Genomic DNA, 11,485 nt, shown 5'->3' on the forward strand with positions numbered 1-11,485 from the left:
AATATTCTTGTACATATGGGTCCTTTTCCCGCTTGCGTGATTTCTTTGGGATACAACCCTAGAAGTGGTATTACTGGGTCAAAGGGTATGAACATTTCTATAGCCCTTTGAGCATAGTTCCACACCGCCCTCCAAAATGGCTGGATCAGCTCACAACTCCACCAGCAATGCAACAATGTTCCAATTTCCCCACATCCTTTCCAGCATTTATCATTCTCCTGATTTGTTATTTTAGCCAATCTGACAGGAGAGATGTGGTATCTAAGAGTTGTTTTGATTTGCATTTCTCTAATCAGCAGCGATCCAGAGCATTTTTCCATATGCCTGTAGATAGCTTTAATTTCTTCCTCTGAAAACTGCCTGTTCATATCCTTTGACCATTTCTCAATTGGGGAATGGCTTGTATTCCTATATATTTGGCTTAGCTCCCTGTATATTTTAGAGATGAGGCCTTTATCAGAGATACTAGTTGCAAAGATTTTCTCCCAATTTTCTGCTTCCCTCCTAATTCTTGTTGCATTGGCTTTTTTTGTACAAAAACATTTCAATTTGACATAATCAAAATTATCCATTTTGCATTTTGTAATGCTCTCTATCTCTTGTTGGGTCATGAATTCTTTACTTTTCCACAAATCCGATAAGTAAACTATTCCTTGCTTTCCCAAATTACTTAGAGTATCAACTTTTACTCCTAAATCATGAACCCATTTTGACTTTATTTTGGTATATGGTGTAAGATATTGGTCTATGCCCAGTTTTTGCCCTACCATTTTCCAATTTTCCCAGCAGTTTTTGTGAAATAGTGAATTATTAGCTCAGAAACTGGCTTCTTTGGGTTTATCAAAGAGTAGATTGCTAAACTTGTTGATTTCACCTACTTGTGTACCTATCCTATTCCACTGATCCACACCCCTGTTTCTTAACCAGTACCAGGCAGTTTTGATGACTGCTGCTGTGTAGTACAGTTTAATATCTGGTGTGGCTAAACCACCATCTCTAGCATGTCTTTTCATTAATATCCTAGATACTCTAGACTTCTTGTTTTTCCAAATGAATTTTGTTATTATTTTGTCCAGCTCAGTAAAAAAATTTTTTGGTAGTTCGATTGGTATGGCACTGAATAGATAGATTAATTTAGGATTCATGTAGAGCAGAAACTCCATTTTTGCCTGCTCTGGACCTATTCTGAATATACCACTTCCATTTGATTATGCTTGCCTCTTGTGCATGTCCAATTCTGTGAGAAGCTGGGGTACTCATTACCCAAGTCATAATTGGAATTCCAGGCCTTAATACCACTTCATGACCCAGAGTTAGTTGCTCAGTTTCTACTAAAGCCCAATATGCAGCTAACAGCTGCTTCTCAAAAGGTGTATATTGCACTCCAGATGAGGGCAGTTTCCTTGACCAAAAGCCTAAAGGTACACTTCGGCTTTGTTGTTTTTGCCACAGACTCCAATTTGCGTAGTCATCTTGTACAGTCACTTGTAACTCCACTGGCCCATTTTGCATAGGCCATAAGTCCAGAGCTAATTGGATAGCAGCCTTTGCTTCCTCAAAAGCTCTACTTTGTTCAAGTCCCCAATCAAATTCATATTTCTTTCTGGTGACTTTATACAAGGGTTTTAAAATCTGTCCCAAATGTGGGATGTGGTGTCTCCAATAACCAAATAGCCCTATGAACTTTTGGGCCTCTTTCTTATTGGTAGGGGTGGGAAAATCCTGGATTTTTTGTCGAGCTTGTGGGAGAATTTCTCGCAGTCCTCTATTCCACTGTATTCCCAAGAATTTTACAGTTTGAGTTGGCCCTTGAACATTTGCGGGGTTGATTTCCCATCCTTTGCTTTTCATATGGTCAATTAATAATGCTAAACTCTCCTCCACTTCCTTTATATTCTTTCCCTGTATCATGATGTCATCTATATAATGTGTAAGCTGTACACCAGGTAACTTTAATTCATCCAAATGTTCAGCTACAATCCTGTGGCAAATAGCTGGGCTATGAATATATCCTTGCAGCAGGCGTGTAAATGTATACTGTTGGCCTTGCCAAGTAAAAGCAAACTGGTTCCATTGCTTGGGGTCTATTGGGATCGTAAAGAAGGCATTGGCCAAATCAATAACTGCATACCAAGTCCCTTCATGTTTTTGTATTCTCTCTATTAAAGTAACTGTGTCTGGAACAGCAGCATACAAGGGAGGAGTCACTTTGTTCATTTTGTTCATTTGTCTATAATCTACTGTCATCCTCCATGTGCCATCTGACTTTTGGACTGGCCATACAGGGTTGTTCCATCGAGTAGTTGTAGGGACTAACACTCCTGCCTCAACACATTCTCTTATAGTATTGGCAATTTCATCTTGCCCACCTGGCACAGGATATTGCCTCAAAGTAATTATTTTAGAAGGTTCGGGCAAAGTGATTGGATCCATCTTGATTTTCCCCACTAAGACTGCATTAATGCCCATTTTCCTCACAGCAAATTGGTATTTCCCTTAGGGTAAATTTAAGGTCATACCCTTCAGTATGTCTATTCCAATGATGTATTCGGGAATAGGCACAATAACCACACTATATTCTTTCTTGGGCAACTGTCCAATTTTCATCATTAATTTAACTTGCCTGGCTGATATTTCAGTCCCTCCTAGTCCTGTAATGGTAATAGGAGTTCCATGGCTGAACTTGTCTGGATTTCCATAAATAAGGGTGGCCTCAGCCCCAGTATCTATTAATGCCTCAGTTACCGTACTTGACCCATTTTTCCAATATATGGTCAAGTTAATGTGAGGTCTGCAATCCAGCCTGTGTATTTCCTTAATTTGGACTGGGGCTCGGCCTGTTCCCTAGTATTCCCTTTCATGTGATTCACTTGGGTATGAAGGTTCAACGTTTGTAGCATTTGCAGGAGCAGTTCTTATTTCCCTATCTCTCCTGTTATCAAGTCCTTTATCTTGGTACATTATGTACAATTCATTGGTTGGAATGCCACCTATCATTTCAAAACCTACCCCTGCTCTTAATAGAGCAGTAAACATTTCTTTTCTTGTTACTCTCTTTTGGCTCCAAGTTTGCTGGTTATTCACCCTTCTCTCTCGAGGAGATCTATCCCTTCCCCAGTCTCCTAAGTCATGTAACTGTAAAATCTTATTTATCACTGTTGTAAGACGGCTCCCTACTTCCCCAAGTAACAAATTCAAAATAAGTTGTTTATAAGCAGGGGGAGCTGTCCTAATTATTAAATTCCTATGAGGCAGTCCCATTGCATCATTGTAATATTTGTCTGCAGTTCCTATCATGATAGCAGTCTTCATTACCTCCTCCTTTAGTCTCATGATACAATCTCTAAGTGAATACCAGGGTCTGTGCTCAGCGGGCCACATAGAATCAGTAGCATATCTCTTATCGCATCCCGCAGCGGCTAACGCCAACAGAGTAGTCCTGCTATCACCATCTCCTTGCTGTTGATGTTCCCTAAAAGCTTGTTGAACTAGAGGATCATGGCTGATACCTATGAATCTCATACAGTCTGTCCTATCTACTGATATTCCACTGGCCCCTTGATCACTGAATCTTACCATCCAAGATATTAATGGTTCTCCTATTCTTTGGCTGAATCTACTCAAAATATCTGTGACCTCTTGTGGTGAGAAATCTTCCTGAATTTCCCTTGTAACTGAATCTTCACCTCGGGTTTCTGTCTTCCTCCTTTGTATGGGTCGAGCCCTTGTCTGATCATTTAACCATCTCCCACTCTCTGTGTGAGGGATGTCCTGAACCCTAGTAGTGTTTTGTGCCTCAGCCCCTAACGTTGTCTCATTTTCCCTCCACTTGCTTCCCCTGCCACCATGGCAAGGAGAAAGCAGGCAGTCAGGCTCAGTCTGGGCTGGATTGGAATGCACTCTGGGCTTATTTGGTCTCCTGTTGCTCCTAGCCACATTAATAGAAAAGTTCTCATTTGAGTCAGTTTGTTCTCCTGCTATCTGAGATTCCCCTTCTTGCCGTGGGGTAGGAGTACCCCCATCTCTTTCACTTAATCTCAATCTTTCGTATACTAGCCGGTAGGCTGATAACAGTATCCAGCTTTGTCTAGATAGTGATGCCCCTGACTGAATCCCAACTTCTTGTAAACACCTTTCCAAATCCGTAGGATCTCCTCTCCGTAGCCTTGGTTCCCAGTTTTCACAGGGTCCAGCTTTTTTAGCCAATTCTTTTGCTAGGGAGGAATAAAATGGATCCTCCCACCCTGGGATATTCATCTCTTCCTCTAAAGTTCTTCTGCTTCTAAATAGAGATCTTATACCTAGCGATCCCATCCTCATCGCCAAATGTAGTAGGAGGGCAGAGTTTATAATTTCAAAGAGGATCATATATATGTCTGAAAGGTTCGGAACCGCCGGATATAAGAAACTCTCAAAGTAGGAGGCAGAAGAATCAAAGCATATATTTAGGCTCCACGGTAACCAACCCATGAACCAGCATCCCCATTTTGATATATTGATCAAAAGCTTCCAGGCCCAATAAGTACGCCTCGCAAGAGTAACCAGGAGGCCACAGAGAAGCATGATGGTGTACAGCAAAATCATATACATGCTTCCCCTCTATGGTAAAAAGATTACCCACTGGCCTCAAGTCCTTGTTCAGCTTCCTCCCGTAGGTCAGCTCTGCTACCGGCAGCTCCTGCTTCAGCTTTGGCTGTGGCTGTAGCTGTAGCAGCCTCTGGCTCCAACGGAAGCTGTTTTTAACCATACGGCTTCTGCGGGGGTGTAAGGTACGCTGGGGGGGGGGGGAAGCACAGGTTCTTTCAATCTGCTTAAGCAAGGTGAAGGGGTTGACCAGGAAAGCACAGGTTCTTTCGATCCGCTTAAGCAAGGGAAGCAAGGTGAAGGGGCCGACAAACTTACTCCAATCCGACATACAAACAGCATTCAGTTCAGGGGAAAAAGCCAAACTAGTCAAGGGCACTTGCTGACTAAGTGCTAAGGAGCCCATTTTTGGTTACCAACACAGATGGATGAACCTAACAACTAGCCCTTACAAGGAGCAATGCTGCTGTTACATGCCAACTTCCTTTCAACTAGCTTGGCACCCAGATAAAATTCTCCTTACTTCATATTTCCACTCTAAAGTCCAATTCGATTCAATTTACCATCCAGAGCCATGAAGCTCCACATAGTACAGTCAAGGGAGAGACAGATAAGGTGAGAGGAGTTTACATTTTGAAACTGATTAATGTAGTAAATCTTATTCCTTTCACAACAGATTTGAGTTTTAGAAACTGTTAGAAGTTATTTGGAATACAATAGGAAATCAAGATTGGTTTTCTATTAAAACTATTTCTATTAAAACTTTTAGCTGCAATCATGAGAGAGCATCCAGAGATTTAGCACTAGAAAGGACCTTAGATATTATCTATCCCAACTATCCTATTTTACAAATGAGGAAATTGAGGCCAGAAATGGGTACTTACCTCAAGTAGCATAGATAGCAAAACAGAAATCTGATCCCCAAACCTGCAATAACAAATCCAGTGCTCTTTCTGCTTGTAGGATTTGTTTTCTTTTATTTTATTCTATTTTTATTTTGGCTCACGAACTAACTTTGAAGGAAATTCCAAAAATATTCTGAGACCTGGCAGCATCATTGGAATTAAACCTCCAAAGGGCCTACATTAATGGTATAGGACAGGAGAGTTCAAATGACAAGCAACACAGTCACACATGGATCACAGTGTGTGTGTATCTATATGTGTATATACATATATGTGTACACATGTATGTTATATATACATATATGTATATATACATATATGCATGTGTATGTATATATACATATATGCATGTGTATGTGTATATATATGTAAATATATATATATACATATATATATATACACACACATACACTTTCCCTTTGATCTCTTTGGGGATTCAGATCTAGGTGCGCTATTATTAGGTGAAAAGGTATATACAGTTTTATAGCCCTTTGGGCATAGTTCTAAATTGTTCTCCAGAATGGCTGGACCAGTTGATGAATGGCTCTTAATGTTACATGTATGCATTAGCTCCCTATATATTCTAGGTACCTGACTTTTTTTTCAGGGGCCTATAAGAATGGATATTATGGTATCTTGTTTTGCTTCCACAGATGTTATTGAGAAATGGTAAACTTTCCCAGGCTGTTGGGAGCTTGTGATAAGCTTCCATATCTTGTTTTGTAAGGACAGTGGTCAAGTACCTCCTGGCCTAAGGGGAACTAGAAAGGTTGGGATGGGACAACCAGCTTGAACCCAAGAGGTTCATTAATATCAACTTACATGCCCACCATTTTCTAATCATGAGATGTATGATCTGGGGGGGGGGGGAACGTGTTAATGACGGCATGTAGTGGGAGTGTAAGGAAGAGTTGTAACCTTGAGAAGTCTGGACCAATCCTGACTCTGAGGGGAGGAGTCAGAATACACTAACAATATTTAAGCTTGCTCTTGCTTCTGTATGGTGTGTGTGTTCTTTGTGAGCAGCACACCCGCTTTATTGAGAGAAGTGTAATAAATGCCTTTCTCTGCCTACTGTTTCTGAGTTCTTTCTGTGAAAAGGTGTCTAACACATGGATCTTCCTAAGGGCTTGCAACCAGGGCAGCACTGCGCAGCCCAGACCTAGTCTGGGAATTCCTGTGATCCCCACTGGTGTGTTTCTCACAGGGCAAAGGTCCTGAAAAAGAAGGCCTAGCAACCCTTTGTCTTCCTCAAATCTCCTGTTTTGTAGTCTCTTCTTCAGCCTATTCTTGACTTAATTGATAGAAACTGTCAAAAGATATTTAATGCAAATGCTTATTTTGTTTTTCTATCTTAATGGATTTTTTTTAGCGGGCCTTGTTGAATAGGGAGGCCTATTCACAGAGCCACCCCTCCTCCTGCCTCCTCCATCAGCGGACCCAAACTCACATATCACTGTAAAAATTGAGGCCTTCTATGTTGATCTGATTCTCCTTCTGAAGTCTACATTTCAAGCCACCTTAACACCTTCCTTCATTATTTCCTCCTTTACAGAGGACAATATGGCTCATCTCCTGGCAAATGCCAACCCCCTTGATCACATTCCCTCAAGGCTCCTTACCAGCTTACTCCTTTGATGATCCCCCTCTTTTTTCCTCACCACTTTTCCAATTCTAGGACATTTGGTGCTGCTGGCAAGATCACTTTATGGTAACTTAACTTCTCTATCCTCATTGCCCCATGAAAGACAAGCCAGTTTTCTTCATTTTCAATTGATATTTTGACTACACAATCTCTTTTACAAAGCTTGTTACTTCCTGTTTTTCAAAAGGGTAGGCATGAGCAAGTATAGTTCTCTGGAAAATGATTCTCTGTGTTTGAAGAATAAAGGGGAACATTGTGGGGATCTAGTAGCTGTACCCCAAACCTGGTGAAGCCAAAGGCTAAGGTACTCCTTGTATCTGGAATGCAAGGGTTGGACCCAAGAGTACCAATCCTTCTAACAGGTCTGAATAGGTCTGCCTTGAGTTTTGTCCCCTGCTACAAGACAGTCATGGAGGGAAAACCCATCAATTCTGTAACTGAACCATAAATAAGGGGGCACTTTGGGGGTTGGACAATTTCTTTAACAAGAATCTGCTGCCTGCTTTGATTAGCTACAGAATATGTCATAAATTGCATGAACTATCACATGGTTGGGAGAGCCTCAGGGAAAGTAGCATTAAGTAATCCAAACAGGAGGCCCAGGGAACACTGTTAACTGATCCTAAAACCAATACAAGGTGAGCCCTAAGGCAACTGCAAGCAAGAGGTACAATTACACATTTCCAGGAGCCTTCTGCTCCTGGATAACATGGGATAAAAAGAAGGGGAGTACTAATGGTTGTTTTGAGGAGCCATGAGGAACAATGTCTGTCCAAATTGTTACTCCTTTGCGTTAGAAAGTTCCCTCCTCACCAGAAGAATTAGGAGCTCTAGCAAAACAGACATTCAACATTTTTGTATTAATATATTTTGTTTTGTATCATCTTCTCTTTCTAATGGTTCTTCCCCAAACCCTGCACCTAGGGAGATAAACCCATAATGAAGAATAAAAAAGAAACAGTAAAAAAAAAAAGTTCAGCAAAACTAACCAAAACATCAACTGATAGCAATAGTACATGCAGCATCCACACCCATAGCCCCTCAATTCTTCAGAGGGGAAGGTCCATTCTGATTGCTCTTCTTTCCTGGCCAACTGCTCTAACCATGTTTCTCTTTATTACTCAACCATCTTCTCAGATGACTGAATGCTACATCTGTAACCTTGGCACCTTTTCCAGTTCTGTTTAAAGGATTTAAAAAAGTGAATTAAAAGCTGCTATCCACAGATAAATGATACCAGAAAATTATCTAACACTTTAAAATCATTTTTTGTGACTTCAAAACTGCCATTGCCTCCAAAAAGGGTGTGTCAATCTATGCTACTCACCATCTTTGTAACTTTCAAAAATTAAAATACCCCTCCCTACTCGATACTTTTCCTAGTATACATTGTCAACCTCATTGGAATAGAAGTCTTTGTGAAAAGAGATTGTCTTCACTTGTATTTTTTTTATTCCTGGTGCTTTGCCCAGTACTTAGATACATAATAATGCTTACTTAATAAATGCTTTTTCAGCCTTCCATTTATTATAATTAAACAATCTTCAGTTTTGTTGTTTCAATTTACATTGTAATCATTTTATTGATTGTTTTCCTGGCTCTGCACATTTCATTTTGCACCAATTCATATGTCTTCTCATTCTGTCCCTGTATTCTTCAGATTCATTGTTTCTTAGGGTACAGTAATAGTCTATTACATTTGTGTACCAGCATTTGTTCAGCCATTCCATAATCAATGGGAATTTACTTTGTTTCCAGTTCTTTGCTACAATATAGAGAAATGATATAAATATTTTGGTGTGTATGAAATCTTTTTTTCTATCTTTGACCTCCTGGGGAATATGCCTAGCAGTAACTCTGGGTCAAGGGATAGATAAATATTTTAATCATGCTTTTTTTTTTAAACAAATTGCTTTCCAGAATGGTTGAGCCAATTCACATCAACAGTACATTTAGTGTGCCTATCTTTCCAAGCCTTTTGGGGGTTGACTGTTCCCATCTTTTGTCATCTTTGCCAGTTTGCTGGGTATGAAACGAAACCTCAAAGTTGTTTTCATTTGTATATCTGTCAGTGATTTGGAGTAGTCTCTAACATAGCTGTTAATGTTCTTTTGAGAATTGTTTATATCCTTTGACTACTTATTAATTAGGGACAGCTAGGTAGAGCAGTGGATAGAGTGCTAAGTCTAGAGTCAGGAAGACCAGAGTTCTAATCTGACCTCAGATATTTACTAGCTGTGTGACCCTGGACAAGTCACTTACTTCATCTGTAAAATTAGCTGGAGAAGGACATGTCAAGCCACTCGTCTTATAGATAAAAGTACATCAAGCAGCCGCAGGAGGAGGTTTTGCGTACATTAAAGAATATCATCCTTTTAGGCCATTGGACCTCTCTAATTAAAGGAAAGTTATACCTAGGTTTGGTGAAAATCCTATTGCAGTTATTGATCAATTAAAAGTCAACTTCCGGGGCAATAACTTCACTGGGGAGATATGACTGACGTTATGGAGACTCTGTTATCTCCAGGTGAAAGCACAGGTATTAATGAGGCTACAGATAAACAAATTATATGTCCAGGAGGTCAGGGAACTTGGCCATTACAAGGTGCCTATTGGCACCTTAGTTTGAGCAACAGTTTGCTCAGTGGCAAAAGGCTAGGGATATCTTACTTAGAGGCATGGGGCTTTCTGCAGAGTGATAAGATAATTTTAGTAAATTTCAGGAGATCATTCAGGAAATGGGTGAGACCTTCATGTGGTTTTATAATAGATTATGTAAAAGTAGAAAGTGCTTTGGTAGATTAGATCCCTTAAATCAATGAGATGCAAGATTACTAATGTAACTTTCATTAATCAATAGTTGCCTAAGATCAAGATCTACTTTCTTAAGTATTGCCCAGGCCAGCATGTAAAATCCATAGGGCAACTAAACATGATTTTACAATATGTTTATAAGGGGAAAGAGCTGGTGAAAGACAGTACAGATACAGGAGAGAAGATCAAACAAAAGGCTCAGCCTAAATCTTTCCTTGTGCCTGTCCAGCCATTTGGTCATTCAACGGCCCCTTTCTAACCTTCATTAAGTTAACATCCTAATAAAAATTGTTTTTGTGATGGAAAGAAAGGACATTTTTCACAGAAATGCAGGATGAGAAGGAAAGACCAGGCCAACCCTGGATTTTCTAGACCCTGGGAACAAAATCTGAATTGGTGGCAAAGGCAGAATTATGACCCACAAAGAGAGAATCAATTCAGACATCCCTTAAACCAAATGGAAGGGAGTAATGGGTATAGAAGGATCCAGGAGCAAAATGAGAGAGAGGGCGTCTAAACCAAAGGGAAACTCCCATGTATGAAGGTATGGGGGAGAGGCAGGGAATGGCATTTTTACTTCTAATGTCCTTGTCCCTGTTATCCCCAACTCTGCCTCTCTCCCAACTGGAGAATCAAGCGTTGCTCTTAAAGTTGCAAGTGGGTCATATACTTGTCTTACTGGCACTGGAGCTACTCATTCTGTCTTAATAAAAAAAAAAAAGCTCTGAATGCACCATTATTCAATCCATAAAAATAGTGGGAATAGAAGGACCATGACAGGCCCCACAAGAGGTGACAGTGGGTTCCCCGTCTGTTTTACATGCCTTCTTACAAATGCATTGGCTAATCTGTTGGGAAGAGATCTCTTGTGTAAATTCAATTTTACCATTTCATTCCTTCCAAACGATACCTTAACCTTACAGTGGCCAGATAACCCAAGTTCCTTGCTTCCATTATTGATCAACAATCTTAATGATTTCCCTTTTAATGAACTTCTCTCACCATTTTCTATGTTGCCTGCTCAAGACAATCGTGACAATGGTCCTCCTATCCCCCATGATATCCCTAGTTCTTTGTGGATTACTTCTTCTACAGATGTGGGCCTTTAGAAGTCAGCAGTCCCAGTCACCATTGCCACAAAAAGGGAGTCATCACCAATAGTACCTCAATACCCCCTATCTAGAGAGGCCATTGAAGGCATTATATCCATCATTAACTCTTTGATAGAATAAGGGATTTTGTTCCTATGCAGGTTCGTATGGAATACACCTACACTACCTGTTAAGAAACCCAAACCAGGCATTGATGGTAAATCTGTTTATTGTTTTGGGCAAGATCTGCATGCTATTAATGCATATGTTATACCAAGGCATCCTGTGTTAACTAGTCTTGCTACAATTGTTTCTTCTATCCCCTATGATGCTACCTATTTTATAGTTATAGACCCATGTGCTGTGTTTTTTAAATATTCTTATAAGTCCCTGTAAGGGCAAATAAAGTGGAACTTTTTACCATTTTTTCTTTGGGAGTGCTTTTC

The sequence above is a fragment of the Trichosurus vulpecula genome, chromosome 3 (genome assembly GCF_011100635.1).
Source record: "Trichosurus vulpecula isolate mTriVul1 chromosome 3, mTriVul1.pri, whole genome shotgun sequence".
NCBI lineage: Eukaryota > Metazoa > Chordata > Mammalia > Diprotodontia > Phalangeridae > Trichosurus > Trichosurus vulpecula.